This window comes from Lycium ferocissimum, chromosome 6, assembly GCF_029784015.1.
Source record: "Lycium ferocissimum isolate CSIRO_LF1 chromosome 6, AGI_CSIRO_Lferr_CH_V1, whole genome shotgun sequence".
NCBI classification, from domain to species: domain Eukaryota; kingdom Viridiplantae; phylum Streptophyta; class Magnoliopsida; order Solanales; family Solanaceae; genus Lycium; species Lycium ferocissimum.
In genome coordinates, this window is record NC_081347.1 from 58,346,388 (window position 1) to 58,364,026 (window position 17,639).

Below are 17,639 nucleotides of genomic sequence, written 5' to 3' on the forward strand. Positions count from 1 at the left end.
ACTAAAGAGGTAGCTTCGGTTAAGGTATTGTGGCGGAATAATAATGTAGAAGAGATGACGTGGGAGGCAGAGAAGATATGAAAGCCCGATACCCTCATTTGCTCCAATCTTCAGGTTTACATGGACATCCCTGTAATACGATACTTCCTTTCTCATTTTTATTTCTCAAATATATATCTATATATTACTATTATATATAAGAGGGAATGTGAGGACTTTTGTAGTCCTCACAATAATTTCCCAAATTTTAAAAAACTTTTTCATTAATTACTTTTATGTCCTAATTTTATTTATTTAAGTTAATTTTTTTTGTTTTTTGTTTTTAAAGTCTACTTTTCAAAAGCTATCGAGCCTGGGGACTTTTGTAGTCCTTACAATAATTTTCACTTTTTTTTAAAACTTTTTAATTAATTACTTTTAGCTCCTAATCTTATTTATTTATGTCAATTTTTTTGTTTTTGTTTTTAAAGTCTACTTTTCAAAAGCTATCAAACCTCCTACCTCATTTTTCACGTTCTTTGATTTTCTGATTGGTGCTCGATATCCGCATTTGAGCCCAATTAATCCAGATAATTCGCACTGCATCGCGCCTATTCGGGGGGAGCGCTTCCTCCAAAGATTTTTTTCCATATCCATGTTCGAACCCCTAATCCCTGATTAAGAGAGGAGCAGCTCCATCTGCTGCACAAGTTAAATTATGTATTTGTCTTAAAAGTTCATTAACTATGTATAGATTATTTATTTAGAACTAAATAACTCGGAAAATTAGGATACATAAGTTATAATTTCATCAAAATGGAAGTTAAAATATTAAAGGAGTGGAATGAAAATTTTGCTTTTATATAACTACCCACTTGTGGGACTACAATGGGTATATGGTTGTTGTTGTTGTAAACTTGTACTAACACAAATTATATTTCTTTAGTTAAAATATCTGCTTTTATATCTTGAGTTTGGGCCCGGGCTTAGCACGGGCCTCACATAACTAGTATATATATATATATATATATATATATATATATATATATATATATATATATATATATATATATGTTGTGTTAGGTGCCATTCTTGAGTCGGGTGCGGCGAGTACGTCCGAACCACGGCGGATGACAGTTGAGGTGAGTTATGACTAACTTATCTTGATTTCTGCATACTTAGATAGTCGTGTGAAGCCAAATTGCCATTGTTATATTGTTGTGTGGCCGTGTGTGGCTTTGGATATTGGTTTAAGCTACTTGACAGGTTTTGGATAGTTCTGTTTACAGAGGAAACTTTGCCGAAATTTTTAGAAATCCTTGAGAGTTGAGATATCCCTCAACATTCGAGGACGAATGTTCTTAAAGGAGGAAGGATGTCACACCTCATGTTATCGTGCGTTATGGTAGCGTAAGGTATCTAACATGCTAAGAAGGTAACGTTTTGAGGTATTTAAATAGTATGATGGTCGTATGTTAAGTTTTGAAGTCAAACGAGTTGTGATACGAAAGTCGACAAAAGTCGTTGCAAGTTACGTTTGTAAATTTCGCTGAAATTTGGGTGAGATGTCAAAGAGCTTTTCTCTCAATATACTTTGAGTTACAGGGTGATCCACCTATCAAATTAAAGGCTTACGAGTCTAGTTTCCAATACATTTAACTGTTTGCCGATACAACATTGGAATAGAGAGAAATTCGCAATTCCGTCCAAGGGCATTAACTGCCAAAAGACAGAAACTTTGGTCGGTGGCTTAACTTAAGCCAAGTATATATAAACGATTTTCTCCTCATTTATTCCCCTTCAAAGACTTGAAAAACCCTAGGTTACTCTCTTAAACATCCCTCCGTCAATCACAACCCAATCCAAGAGTTAATCACAGAATTCTAACGTAAGGAACAACATGGCAATCACAGAATCGTCGATTTCTCGTTGTTTCGTTTCGCTTTTCGGAAGAAAGCTTCGTCTTGAAGTAACTTGAATTGCAGAGTATCCTTCATCTTTTGACGTATGATTTAACCTTATCTTCACCTCTTTGAGATTTATAGGTAATTAAACCTAGAAATTTAGTGGAAAACCCCATAGAATAAGCGTTTGCAATTCTTGTGAACTTTTATGGACTTGGCTTGATTGTTGGGCTATTTTATATAGCTTTAACGTGTTGTTTGGATTTATGGTGGTATGTATAGGATCGTACTGATGAGGGGGAGTAGGAAAGTAGAATTTTGTAGCGTTTTACGGGGAAATTCGGCTACAAAAGAGCTTACAAACTTATGCTCGCGAGTTGCTCGCTTAAATGTCTAAGTGAAGATTTTCATGAGCTATGAGTTTGATTTTGATCTTGAATAGTTTATTTTGTGTAGGAAGTGATTCACAAGGTATTCAAGGACCCGGAAGACGCATATAACTCTATCAACGAGGTATGTAGGGTCCTTCTCTATATCTTTCGGCATGACTAGGAGCCTGTTTGGATGGGCTTAAAAAAAGCAGCTTATAAGCTGCTTTAGATAAGCTAAGCCAAATGGGCTCAATTATTTTTTTTGGGCTTATTTTAAGAAAAAATGGCTTTAAGCTGGCTATCCAAATACTCAAAAAAGCTGAAAACAGCTTATAAGCCAATCCAAACGGGCTCTAGAACTCGAATGAACGTTTATTGAATTGTTTCATCGAATTCGAATTGCTCCACTTCAAATTGATAAATTTGATTAAATCTACCCTTTTCTCGTGAATAACTCACATCGAAGAAAATTTAAGTATTTTCATCTTCCCTTGTTCGTCGCTTAAAAAGAACTAGAATTCTTTTGTTCGTTGTTCCTCCGACATTCATATTGATCATGGTTACTGCTAGCTTGAACATGATGTCTACTACAAACAAATCCATACTACGTAACTTTCATGTTTCTTGTGCTGGTTGTCTCATAATTGGAAACCAAAGAACGTAGCGACAATAACAATAGTCGTAGGGTGACGACGATAGGTCACTCCGACTCTTCTTATGATATCTCTTCTGAGGTCAGTCTTACATTGCACTTATATATATGTATTTATTTTCATTACCAAGCCGCACTATAGTCGGCCGGGTAGGCACTTATATGTGCATCTAGACATGTTTCTTCATTACCGAGCTGTGTTGTAAGTGGCTGGGTAGACACGTAGCTGTGCATCGCCACTGATCAATTGGGTAGAGATGATGTTATGATGATGAGCTCACCCCACAAAGGGATTTATTATTATTATGATATGATATGATACATACCTCCACAGTGAGTAATGATTTTACGAGCACGCATTTACCTTTATGTTGTGGTTATGGTTGCCCTTAGTGGCCTTGAACAGAGTTTCAGGTCGTTACTAAATCTCTTCTCATATTATTTACATTATTTGTGCTTGTGCTTACTGCCCTACATATTCAGTACATATTTCATACTGACGCCTTTTGTGCGTTGTGTTCATGCCCACAGGTGCTGATAGACAGGCCGACGCGCCTCCGCAGTAGGACACTGAGATCAGCGGTTGAGTGTCGCACTCCACTTCTTCGGAGTTGCTAGTTCTGAGTCCATAGGTACAGGTGCATATGTATATGTATAGTTTTGGGGGTATGTCGGGGCCCTGTCCCGACCTGTTGATATTGCGTTACTCTTTTAGAGGCTTGCAAACCAGTTGTCAGTGTATATATGTTTTGCTTGGCCTTGTCGGCCCCCTATACGATTGGCATGGCCAGTGATATAGCCTTGTGGGTGTTATATATATATATATATATATATATATATATATATATATATATATATATATATATATATATATATATATATATATATATATATATATGGGTTCTACGCGTGCAGGTTGATGCATTTTGTTTTTGTTAGTGTCATATAGTGGCCTTGTCGGCCCATTATTCATATTACTTGTCATAGATGCCATGATTGGTTCGCCCGGGCCTTCCGGTGCCGAGTGCCGGCCACACCCCCAAGGTTGGGGTGTGACAAAATCGATAAAGAAAGGTCTGTCAAAAATTATCATGTCGGTAAGGAAAATCGGCTGACCTTTGTCAAATTTATCTAACAGCTTTCATAGGTTAACTAAATTAAAGAGAAAATGGTGTTTTCTAACCACCGAGAAAAAATATAAAAGCAAAACTAGCGGAGTTCGCCGATTTTCTTAATTATGCAATTATATTCACAACACTCTACAATGCAACAATCGAGAATCAAACCAAGCTTTATAACGTGTGGCAAGGTATTATTCTACCACTAGGTGTCTAGCGATGTTGGTTTAACGCCTTTATTTTTCTTAGGTATACTCTTTAATCACATTTTTTGCGCAAAACTAACTGGATGGACGTCTATCAATTTTCTTAAAAGAAAGAAAAACTTCACAGTTTTGCACAATCTTGCACGAAATTAACCAATGCATATTCGTCAATCTTCTGAAAATAAAGTTTAAAAAATTTCATAGTTTGGAAGCATTTTTGTAAAAAATTTAACTGATGAACTTCTATCAATTTTCTTTTAAAAAAATTAAAATCAATAGACAACGTCCATCTTCTAGAAAAATAAAATGAAACTTCATTGGTTTTAGGCTCCCTACGTTATCTTAACGAAATACATGACTGACGACGTCCATTAGTATTTTTCTCTCCGAAAAGCTCATTTATAGTTTTGAGACTACATAACCCAAACACTACTAGAAAAGTGCAAATTACATGGAAAAACCTTCGTGGGTAATTATTACCTGCGAATTTCAAAATCCCCAGGTAACTTATCTGGGGATTTTGATTCGCAGGTAAGTTACTTGCGGATTTTCTTACAAAAAAATACACTAAAAGTTCGCAAGAAATTTTTGGTAAAATTAGTTAAAAAAAAAGAAGAAGAAGAAGAAGAAAGGAACTGCCTTACTAATTTTTTCCGCATGTAAATCCACATGAATAAATATATAAAGAATTTCCTGGAAAATATTTATGGAAAAGAAATAAATCATTTTAATTCCTCTACTTGCATTTTTTTACATAAATCATTTTATTTATGCTTTGTCTTCAATATTACAATTACAGTTGTTCGTACATACATACACGACAATGTTTATGAGATTTTAAATGCTACTAGACCCCACTTCTAATACTGTCCCTCTGCTGTGTTACGCAGATGATTATAGTCGCCCAGATTTCACTTTTTCATCCGATGTGGCACAAATGTCTTACAACAATTCTCTTCCTTATGTCATTAACATGAATTCTCCCCCATCTACTAAATCAAAGATGTAAATATTTTTCTTTGCCTTAATTACACTTAAATAATTCTTGTTAATTGATTCGAATGTAATTTTTATATTTTAAAATCAAATACTTACACCTCATATACGAGGCCGTTGCATTTTGCACCTCTAATCTGTGTCTTCTTTTGTGATTTGCACCCCGTCTTTTTTTTTTTTTTTAACGATTCGCACCCTAACCTCTTTATTTTTTTTACAAAACAATAAAAACACTCTTTAAAAAAAAAATCTACAAGGGAAAAATTGGAAATACAAGAAGAAATGGCACAAAATTAAAAAAGAGCTAAATAAAAAATGAAAATTCCTGCCAATCAAAAACTAAATTCAATTCGAACAGTCCAAACACACAATGCCATATCCGAAAATATCTCAAGATTGCAACCAAAAATGAAATTGGATTTCAATCTAATGGGCATCGATACACTACTGTTCCATATTCTCCAGCATTGATTGAAATTAGTAGCTCCAAGTTAACACCAAATCAATAGGACGATAGCTCTTAATTTCTTTACTGAACTTGAGAAAAAACTCCGAAGACATCACATTGACATTGTAAAACGCATCCCTAATGTGGGTTTTCTCCGTTGACTTGGACTAATCAGATTCAGGAATAAATCGATACTGCAGATGAGTCAACTACATATATCTAACACCTCAAAATCAAATTGTTACACATCAAAATGATTTTTTATATATATTAATTCGTACTTGTTCATCAAAGTTAATGCCAAATGCCAAATGCCAAATGCTTGTTCATTTTCCTTTTTTGGTTTCAATCTTGAGATATTTTCGAATATGAAATTATGTGTTTGGACTGTTCGAATTGAATTAGTTTTTGATTGGTGGGAATTCTCATTTTTTTATTTAGCTCTTTTTTAATTTTGTGCCTTTTTTTTTCTTTTTTTTTTTTTGTATTTCCAATTTTTCCCTTGTAGATTTTTTTTAAAAAGAGCGTTTTTATTGTTTTGTAAAAAAATAAAGAGGTTAGGGTGCGAATCATTAAAAAAAAATAGGACGGGATGCAAACAGCCAAAGAGGACACAGGTTAGGGGTGCAAAATGCAACAAACTCCCTCATATAATATAGAAATCCTACGCTTTCACCCCAATGAGGTATATTCGCAACAAAGTATATTAAAATAAATAATTTGAATTAAAAATAATGAAACTTGTGTACTTATTTTTTATGAAATTTAAAAAGAAAATATTCTAGTTGATTTTTTATTTATCTCTAATTAAAAAGGTATTTTTAGAATATGCATTTTTGAAACTATTGAATAAGAAATGAACACAAATTACTTAATAAAATTACCAAAATTTTACGTATTTGGCAAAATATTTTTATCTTTCAAAACTCTTAAATTCAATGATGTTATTCCTATTTTTTAGAAATATTTCTATGATAGAAATCCTACACAAATAAAAGTTTTTCTACAGTAAAATTTTTCTTCAAGTATAACCAAGTAGATCAAATTAGGACCATTTCCATTTCTTTCATATAATGTGTGTGTTTTTCTTTCAAAAGTCTTCATACTTTTTTAAACTTTATACTCAATCAAATAGGTTCACATACATTGAAACAGATAGAGTATTAGTTATATTTCAACAAATTCTAGTTGTATACTTTAAGTGATGCAAAATTCTTTTCTTATATATAAAAAGTACTTCAATTGAAATAAAATTAAACATATTGTACATGATTAAGTTATTTCAATAAGAGTAGAAGTTAATGAAGATGATGACTGAAAATAGAATTATAAGATCATTTGATGCTTAAGTCTTTATACTAACATTTACAAATTAATATCACTTACGTAACATGCTATAATTATATTAGATTTATGATAATTATTCTTTTATTGAACTAGTACCCGACTTATCATGTTTCATTACAGGTAATATTCAATCCAAAAAGATACATATAAGCAAAATCTCACAACAAAAAGATACATATAAGCATCATTGAACACACCTAGAAATGGAGCTTTTGAGCTTTGTGATATCTTTTGAAATGGAAAGATACTTTCTCTGAAATCAACATCTTTGTTGACAAAGAACACATTATTAGCAATATCAAATAGTATATAGCCTTTCAGAGTATGAGAGTGTAACGGTTCGCTTTTTCGCGCGGGTTTAGGGCGCAAAAAGGCTCTTACGAGCTCGTTGATGCTCTTTCAGACTTGTTTTGAAAAAAGAGTAGCCACCTAATTTTTAGGAAATTAGGAAAACCAGTGGTGAAGGGTTTATTCAAACGCCATGAAAAATCCTTCGTAATCCAGAGTTCTAGGTAAGGGTTCTGGTGATCCCCTGGGGAAGGTGTTAGGCACCCCAGTATTAAGAATCCGTACTATACGGTTGACCTTCGAATCCCGGTGTATGAGTATTTGCTTAAACTGCTTATTTTGTGTTTATTTTTATTCGCAAAAGGGTGAACTGTCATGCATATCATATGTTTTGGAAGAATATATTCCCCTTTATTTATAGGGGTATCGTAGTTTTGGATTTATATTATCCGGATGTAAATGGTCTCCCTTTATGTAAAAAAAATTGATCTATCAAGAAATCTTGTTCGTTTTATACCTATACACCGAGGCTCAGGTTGACTCATATTGATACGTTTCAGTCTTACCCAAAAACTTTATATTACGCGCAGGCTTTTACGATCGTTTATAAAGATATTCTATGTTTTAACGAGTGTATTCCGTCTGAAAAGAGAGGTTAATTTGGGCCAACTTGGGGCCAAAACAGCATTCATGCTAAGAGCTTCCACTTGTTTCTTGTTTTTTTTTTCCAAAGACAAATTTTATGGCTTTAGGAAAAAAAAAAATCTGATTTCATGTTTTCTGAAGAAACAGCCCAGTATTATCCCCAAATGGGTCGTGCTTTTATTTTTTTTTGTAAAAAAACTATCCAAGTAAATGTGATTCAGTTTGGAGTGGAAAAACTCATAATTTAATTATATGTAAAAACGTGGTTTGCTTGTTAAGTTTGGAAAATCAATAGCGATCTGCTTTAGGGGCGGTTTAAAAACCTTATTTTTATATATAAACGGAAGAATTATGTTAAGTTCGTGGTTTTTTAGAGAAATCGCGTACGGGGACCTAAAGTCGGCTAAACGACATAAGAACCGTTGTCCTAAGATGTCTAATTCCAATCATAAGGATTTCCACTATAACATGAGTTTGAGTACATTTGTACAACCACATCAAAATGAAAAACAAGCCTTTGAACAAAATATAAAGAGACTAGGTTAGACTAGGGGCGTACCAAGCCCCTAGTTGGCCAGTTTCACCGATGGCTGGGCTTTCTGCGCGCCTCGCTATCTTCTTCGTCTTCCGGACTCTATTTTTTGAAGTAGTATTCCTACTTGGGCCTTAGGCCCAAGAGGGTGGTTTATGCATTTTGACCCGAGCAGCCACGTGATAGGGGGAGAAGGGGGCAAAAAGAAGGAAAAACTCGGTTAGTTTATAATCGCTGAACTTATCACTATACCAATAATGAATTATATTTATGTACCTATATACATATCAAACATGACATATAAAGTTTTATGCTTACACCGTACTAGTCCCAAAATGGGGGCTTTATTTGTTTGAGACTTGACGTGGTATGGGGACTGGGTCCTTGCCCCGTATACCCGATGTCGCACAAGTTCCAAGGGGTATCTAGGGACCCCAGGCATGGCTAACACCGGGAAGGCTTGGACAACCCCAACTACCACGACTTATTTCAAACTAATAAATCCTAAAAGAGATAGTAGAGAGCATAAAGCTCTAAGATTTAATGAAATCAACTGAGCTTACATGTGCCAAAACAACAACACTGTCGAGGAACAAGAAATGCAAGTAAGATTATGAAATAATTTGATGAGATTCAGCAGATCGGCCGAGGTACAACATGAAAGTATTATTAGCATTTTATAGCAAGTTTGAAAGAGAGCAAAGGTTATTAATAATATGGCAAACACAATTGAAGCAAGATCAGCCCAAGAAAAAGAGTTAATCATGCCCATTTTTGAGGTCAAGTCCTTATAGAATTAAGGAGTATGCAGGGCTACTCTTTGGCAGATTAGTACACACAAGCAAGCAACATCAAGCATGCTCAAACAAAGAAGTTCATGATCATATTATCAAGGCAATCTGGACAAGACATACATGAACAGAGATAGGGGAGGCCATAGAACAAGACAAGGCAAGGCAAGAAAACTTAGCAGAAGTGTTCAACATCAACAAAAGGATGCAACATGGTCATAAGTTCAACATAAGTCATATAAATGCTACAAGGACTAACTTCTGTATTTATAGTACATAATTAGGAGCAGACTTCAGCAATGTACAAAAAGTGGGCAAAGCTGATGCCTAGGACTTCATGACTAGGTGAGGCAAAACAAACAAAATGGTGCAGCCAAGCAAAGGAAGCAGGAGTAGGGAACAAACATATTAAGAGAAAACAAGAAGGGCTATAGATGTCAACACCAAGCAAGGATAGAAAAGAAAAAGAAACAAGAAAAGAGAGAGAAAAGATAAGCAAGCAGACCTGGCGAAACATAAACACACACTGAACAAGGTGAGGTAGGCATAGATGTGATAGGCAAGACTTTATGATGAAGTGGCTAGAGGGAAATTATATACTTAAGCAGCCCAGACAATCATTCAATGATCTTAAGGCATGTATGTTTCAGGTGACAGAGGCATAGAGGGACACACAGGACATGGATGATCACACACTTAGTGCAACAATAAATAAGCCAGATTATACAAAAATCCTTCAAGTGAGGTGGCAGTTCAAGGAAAAGGCAGAACTGGTTTCAAGCAAGAGGCATACATGGGATGTAGGTATAGCTAACATAGTGGTCAACCCATATAGACACCTTATCCAAAGCAAGAGGGCATGCTTACTAACTAGTTTGTACCTAGGTTGAAACAGGAGAAAGGCTTGGCAAAGTACTGTACAGGTGACTAAATGCATGTTGAGAGTTATTTCAGATGAGGTGTTGCACAAATAAGCAAGTAATGCATGGGCAGGCAAGATGAAATGCAAGGAGAGGGGGTGGAGAGACACAAAATCATAGATGGGAGGACACAACCGGGCAGGGGTGATTAGTGCACATGGATACAAGCAGGTTGTGATCTATAAGGAAGCATACAAAGAGATAAAGGAGATGCTCATGATGAGATGTAGGATAACAAGCAAGGAATACATGTCAACAATAACACAGAGGGGATTAATCAGAGCAGTGTAGGAGTAATGCAAATGGTGACATTCATAGAGGTCATAAGCAAGTCTTGATAAAGCTAACATGGTGTTCAAAGAGGATGAACTAGCCAATGATAATGCAAAAAAAAAAAATAGACATGAGTGATGAACTAATAAGCAAGTGCAGTGGAGACCAAATATGTGGAGGAAATGCTAATGATAGTATGACCTACAAATGCATAGAAGGGCTGTAATACATCAGCATAGATCACAAAGTTCAACTATAAGCTGATTATAGGACTAGCAGGTCAGTACAGACCCCACAGGGCAAGAGCACAATCAACCAAGCAAGGAATATGAGTCATGTTGCACAGGTAACATTAGAGAGGCAAGTTGGCATACTAAATTAGCTATATTGATCTATTTGGAACAGATGGGTGGCTAGAAGGATAGGAAAGGTCTCATGAGTCTTAGATGATTCATGTTTCAAACTATAGTGAGAAGAATGAGTTATTACAATTTTATCATCTTAAGAAATGGCATTCAAGGCAGCAGTCAAACAAGATATGGATTCAGAGACAATTTAGAGTTTGAGGCAGGCCATACATGTGTGTGGTATTAAGTCCAACAAGGGGAGTGCCAAAGTATATGATCAGCTCTAGTTCATACAAATTCACAGAGCAAGTTGAGAGAAAACAAGCAAGAGCACAGAGAAGAAGGAGGGAGACCATGCAGGGTTCATTCATCACAAGGGAGGCAAGCTACTCTAGGCCAAACACATATGCTCAGAAAGGAATGAGGGGTCTGGTCTGCACTCTCATAAGAGATCAAAACAGGCAACAATGGTATACAGGATGAAGACAACTCAAGCAAACAAACAGGAATTTCCAGATAGGAGGCTAACATATAGATGCAAATGATCAAATTTTAAAGGGAAAGACTCACATGATTCATAAATGAAAAAATAAAAAAATAAGATGAGATATGCCACATCTCTCTTTTCACAATCACTCTCATTCAAACAACCCTTCCCCTGCCAATAGCAAGTAGGACATATACTATATACACATACCAATATTAGACTAAAACATACACCCTTCCCTGACCATTTTACCCTTAATAAGCTTTAACAGGATCAAAAAGTAGACCACAAAGGACTGCACAGTCATAGCATCACCAATAGGGTATCATGAACTTTTTCATTTAACCAAAAGCAACTAGCTTCACTCATTCAACCAAAGTAACTGGCCACTCCCTTCTCTTTTTTAAACTATTATGTTACTTATCCATACCATTTATCAAACAAAACATCAGCCAATATCTCAAACCAAACTAATTCATTATTTGATCCTAAGTTCAACAAAAACAGGCCCTCCACCCAGGGCATAGAAACAGACCCCTTTTGCCCATAATATTTGGACTTTATTATGGTAGAACAAACATCATGACCTGATTCAATCAAAACAACAACAACAATGCATGCCTACATTCATCAGCACCAAGGCTTTAATCCAAGGAAATTACCATAACAACTAAAAAAAACCATTCAAGTGTTAACAACAGACCATTCAAGAACAGACCAAATGAAAGCATATCCTAGTCGAACTAACAACATTCATATATTGTCTACATCTATCACCAAACTTAAGTTAAGCTAAAAAAAATTGCCATATTAATCAAAATGCTGGAAAACAACTACTTATCACTAACAACAAATCATTCAAAAATAAACAAATGAAAGCAAATTTGACAAGAATTAAAAGGAAAGCAATAAACAAAAAGATTATTACCTTTCTTGGGCATGGCCAAGACCAAATGGGGATTTGAAAGAGACTCCCTCTCCAAATACAAGCCTAGCAACAAAATAAAATAAAGAACAAAAATTTAGACTAGGTTTTCGAGCAAATCGAAATAACCTTAAGAAAAGCTAAAAATTTCAACTTTGAGAGCTGTTAAATCTTCAATTTCTTAAATCTTTTCAAAGTCTGACCCCTTTTTTACTCATGGGAGGGGGTTTCTATTTATAGAAACCCCAGGATGCACTCAAAACATAAAACATCGATATGGGAATTCACAAATTCAAGCCCAGATCGCAAAGGAAGGGCTCAGATTCAAGATTCATGCCAATCAACGGTCATAATCGTCCCTTACAACTGTAAATGAAGTAAAAAAACAAGCATAAATCTGAATGTTACCTTATAAGGGATGAAAATGTGGGAAAACCAGAGGAAAAAGGACGAAGCCTTAAATGCTTCGTCCTCTTTCAACCACCCCAACGATGTCATTACACTGGTGGGAGCAACAGTATCGGCGATTTAGGGAGGCGGCTAGGGTTTCACCCTAGCCCCTCCTCTAAAATAACAATAAAAGCCCCTCTGTTTTAATCAATATACTGAGGGAGTATTGCATTACCGTTTGGGCCGGGTCAGCCCCTTTTTGGGTTGGACCTGGCCCTATTTTTTTTTTTTTTTAAACAAATCTGAACCCTTTCGTATATTACGCAGGTACACACACATATTGAGTGCATATACACTCGTAGGGAAAAAAACAAATAGTCCAATAAAATAGGTTGTTACTCAAAGTACGTAATCATATTTTGAAACCCATTTTGCAGAAAATAACCTCGAATTGTCCTTTCAGTAAATAAAAATCGCGATTATGGTAAATCATTGTAATTAATTGCGTAAATATCCCCGAAATCAATTGTTTGAAAGAGTAGCCTTATTCCGGTATTTAATTTAACTAATTAAGACTGATTTGCATCAACGTCCTTAATTAATCCATCCATGACTTGGACATTTTAATTAATGAATTTAAATTTGCAAAATTGACCCCAGCCGTATTGAATCATGAGTTGGTTAACCACAAGGTGGTCACTAATGCATAATAATAGTAATTAGGCTAGAAATCATAATTTAAAAATAATTTTGCCATAAATGGCACACATATGCTTATATAGTAATAACTCAAAGCTCGAGGGGTAAAAGTAATGAATTCTTTTTAATTAATTAAGTCCTTTGGATGAGAAATAAATGAAGATGCTTTTTATGTAACTTTTCTGATTTTTTGCTTAATTAAATGAACAATTATTTAAAATTGTATTGGCATGCCGAGGGAATTATAGAAAGTGCTGTAAAACGTTGGAAAATGCTAATAAATTTCTGAAATTTAAAAAGCTTTGAAAGTGTCCCTATTAATTTATGGAAGTAAAAAAAAATGTTAACCTGAATAATTGTTTAAGATTATTCAGAAATCTTTGCGAGTGTACAAAATTATCTTATTTATTATCCAAGGACCCTGAGTAAGTAAAGTAAATTACGGGAGGTCGAAAATCAGGTGTCAAAAATTGCCCCTTCGATGTTCGGGGATGGCGAGATCATCCCTGAGCAACAAAATTTGACTAACCCTGGTTTTGACCGACCTGGTTTTTTTTACCCTTCAATTTTCATGCAAATCACATAAGCGTGATCGGACCCGGCACGGGTTCCCTACATATCTCGGGCTATACGAGAGTTCAGGCCACTTGTAGTTCGACTCCATTAAAGACTTTTGGGTGTGTAGCGACAGAGTTCTGAGATCGCCAGGAGAGTTCCTGGCATTCTCGGACGTTTTGTTTGGAGTGTGGCAGGCTCTCTAGTCGTGAGACCGCCTACATATCCCTGGCCTCTGGGAATCAGGCTACATGTAGTTCGACCTGCTGGAGAAGGGTATGCCCCTTATGCGGGAGTACCATCGAATTTCTCGGTATGTTCCTGACCGGTTGCGATTTTGTAGCAAAAGAGATCAAAAGCAAACAGGCTTGGCTGAGTCCGGGAGTGGGGGTCCTCTGAATCCTAGCCGGAGAGCTTGACTCTCATGGGCACCTTTTTTGGCCGGCCGCATAAGAAAAGTTCCACATTTGCTCCGCGATTTGTTTGGATCCGGTTCAGCGGGTCGGCTCTGTTACACCTCACACTTTCAGAGCATAAGCATGCCACGTACTTCACCGTATTAATGGAGTATCGGAGATGTCCCATGAAGTTCTGAAATGTACCAGCCATCGGAAGTACGTAACAATGAAGTAAAGGATGAATTATAATCTCGTAAGTCGTAACCGGCAAGGACAACCTTAGAACCAAAGGATATTACCATTATCAAGTATGATTAATGATAAATATCATGTATGGAGTGTCGCGGAAGATTCCGGGACTAAGCAAATCGAAGAAAATAAGTTGGACAAAAATTTGGAAAAAAGTTGGCAGAATTTTGGGTCAACTTTGGACGGGTATATCTCCCGGTATATCAAGAGTTTTAAGGTGTTTCAAAAGCCTAAAATGAATTTCGTCGAGTCTAGTTTCCAACACAACAAGATGATCATCAAAAAGACATCGGAGTAGGGAGTTATGGCCATTTTAAGATGAAGACTTCAAGCTGCCAAACGGCTTCCGCGGGGCCCACTTGGGAAAGTCGGTGGAACCGACTTATGAGGGGTATAAAAACCCCCCATCAACCCCATTTTTTTATCATTTTACATTGTCATGAGTCCTAGAAACTTCTCAACACATCCCCCAAACATTTATAGCCCATTAAATCTAGAATTTAATAAGATTACACCAAACTAGTCCATGAAAGGTGATTGTTCTTGCTTTTATTTGATGTCGTGGTAAGTTTGGTCTTGAAGAAAGTTCGTGTGGCTGAATTTCTTCAAGTTTAAGGTATGTTCTTCATCCTATCTCTTATGTTGTGTTGATTTGAAGGTTTAACAAGTCTTAAAAGTGAAAATAGTTATAGAAGAGAGGTCATAAAGTGTTGTGTTGTAGTTCTTGTGTTATGGACTATTTTTAGGCATGTTTACAACGTGTGGTTCGGCGATTTACATGTATATGGATGGTATCTAATGTTATTGGTGTGCTGATGAGATTATGCTCTTTGATTGGGAAGAAAGGAAGTGTATATTGTTGTTGTATGTTGAAAAACATCGTGTGGGATATTTTATGGAATATTTTGGTGTTGATGATGATGTTGTTGATATTAGTATTGCTATTGTTGTTGTTTTGCTAGTATTGTGATTTCGGTCTAAGGATATAAACAGGGGAGATGCTTCCCGAATTTCGACAGATTCTAAAGGGGTTTAATTTGAAGGCTTAAGATAAGCATATGACGATAAGTCTAATAGTGATATGAATTCTCTTGAATATAGATTTATGAGCTTAGAAGGATAAGCATTAAGTAATAGGAGACCAAAAAGGTATGTTAAGGCTTTTCCTTTCTTTCATTTTGGCATGATCCTATGACATGAGCGAACAACGAGTAATCGAGTCTCCATATTACTATACTCTTAGGAGTACTAGGAGTATCTTAGTTCTTGATGATCCTATACCCCTTGTTATGATGGTCCCTTCTTTTCATAGGTCCTGAGTTTTGTATCATGATAATGTTAGTTCATATTTATGCATTGCATTCATTTACATATATGCATATTGAACCGTGACCAGAAGGCGTTATATACGTGTATATTATATGTTTGTGGGGTATGGGGAAAGGGCGATACGTTATATACGCAAAGGGCGATACGTTATATACGCATTACCACCTGATCAGCTCGTACACAGTGATGATGATTATGATGCTCGAAGGGGCTGCCCGAAGGGGCCTATACAATATATGGATCGGGCCGTACGTTTCTCGGCACTATTATATGGGATATGGATCGGGCCGTACGTTCCTCGGCACTGTGACCTATGCATATCATATGCCCTCAGAGGCATTTTCAGTAAGCAGAGATATACAGATATGTTCAGATAGTCAGACATATTGATGCATTCATACAGATATGTTCAGATAGTCAGACATATAGATACATTCAGTTAGCCAGTTTAGCCTATGATTTTCAGATTTTTTTCATGACTCCTTTGTGTATGTGACTCTTCTACCTTACATACTCGGTATATTTTCCACACTGACTCCCCTATTATTTGGGGTTTGGGGTCGCGTTCATGCCTACGGGTTCGATAAGCCGGAAAACAGCATCCTTGGGGCTTCTTCACGGACAGCGTGGAGCACTCTTTCTTGCCGGAGTTGCCGTACTGGACCTCCGGTCTATGTTTTGATGTTTATGGGTAAGGCAGTGGGCCCTGTCCGTCCGATATGTCTAGTTCAGTGTCGGTAGAGGCTCATAGACACTTATATTCGATCAGTACAAGTATGGCCCGCTCGAAGACTTGTTTGGTTATATAGTTTTATCGGGTAGCTTTTAGTGCTTGTACCCTAGTTCGATTTAGTGATGCATATGTGTATATACCTTTCGAGCGGTGACCCTCCAGTTTATGATACCTATCAGTCAGCAGATTATGTTGTGAGTGCCCTCAGGTGGCCCAGAATGAGCATTAGCAGGTATGTTATGTATGTATTGTGGCATCTAGGAGGTCAGCTTCTGGGTGTCCGTCATAGCCCTCCGGTTGGGCTGTGATAGGCTCTCTTTCGGAGATTATGTGCCTGTTTTCGAAGCTCAACAATATTGCGGATGTCTTTGTCTATTTGCCTGAAATGATCCCTTCTGCAACAAGAGCAAACATGTGATAGCAGTATGTAATGAAATGAACAGCCTCTTCGGCGGTGTTAAATGGATGCATGAATGGCCCTTTTGGCAGTATGAGATGCATGGATGGCCCTTTTGGCAGTATGAGATGCATGAATGGCCCTTTGGGTTGTATGAATGTATGAATGACCCTTTTGGCAGTATGAGTGTATGAATGACCCGTTTGGCAGTATAAGTGTATGAATGACCCTTTTAGCGACAGAAAATAAATATGCAATGGCCCTTTTGGTGACAAAAAATAAATATGCAATGGCTCTTTTGGCGACAGGAAATAAATATGCAATGGCCCTTTTGGCGACAAAAAATAAATGTGCAATGGCTCTTTTGGCAGTATGAATGAATGAATGGCCCTTTTGGCAGCATGAATGTATGAATGGCCCTTTTGGAAGTATGAATATATGAATGACCCTTTTGGCAGTATGAATATATGAATGGCCCTTTTGGCAGTATGAATGTATGAATGGCCTTTTTGGCGACAGAAAATAAATAGGTAATGGCCCTTTTTGCGACAGAAAATAAATATGCAATGGCTCTTTTGGCAACAGAAAATAAATATGCAATGTTCTTTTTAGCAACAGAAAATAAAGAATTGGAATGATTGAAAAGAGTTAAAGATACAG

General features: G+C 36.4%; 1 long non-coding RNA gene across 1 annotated transcript in view; it reads right to left on the reverse strand.

Annotated features, from left to right (window-relative positions):
- Positions 1–8,394: 8,394 nt before the first annotated feature.
- LOC132059891 (uncharacterized) overlaps positions 8,395–17,639 on the reverse strand; it is a 32,850-nt gene continuing 23,605 nt past the window's right edge. The window contains exon 2 of the long non-coding RNA XR_009415770.1: positions 8,395–8,619. This is a non-coding gene — a long non-coding RNA (uncharacterized LOC132059891). The remainder of the gene's footprint in view (positions 8,620–17,639) is intronic.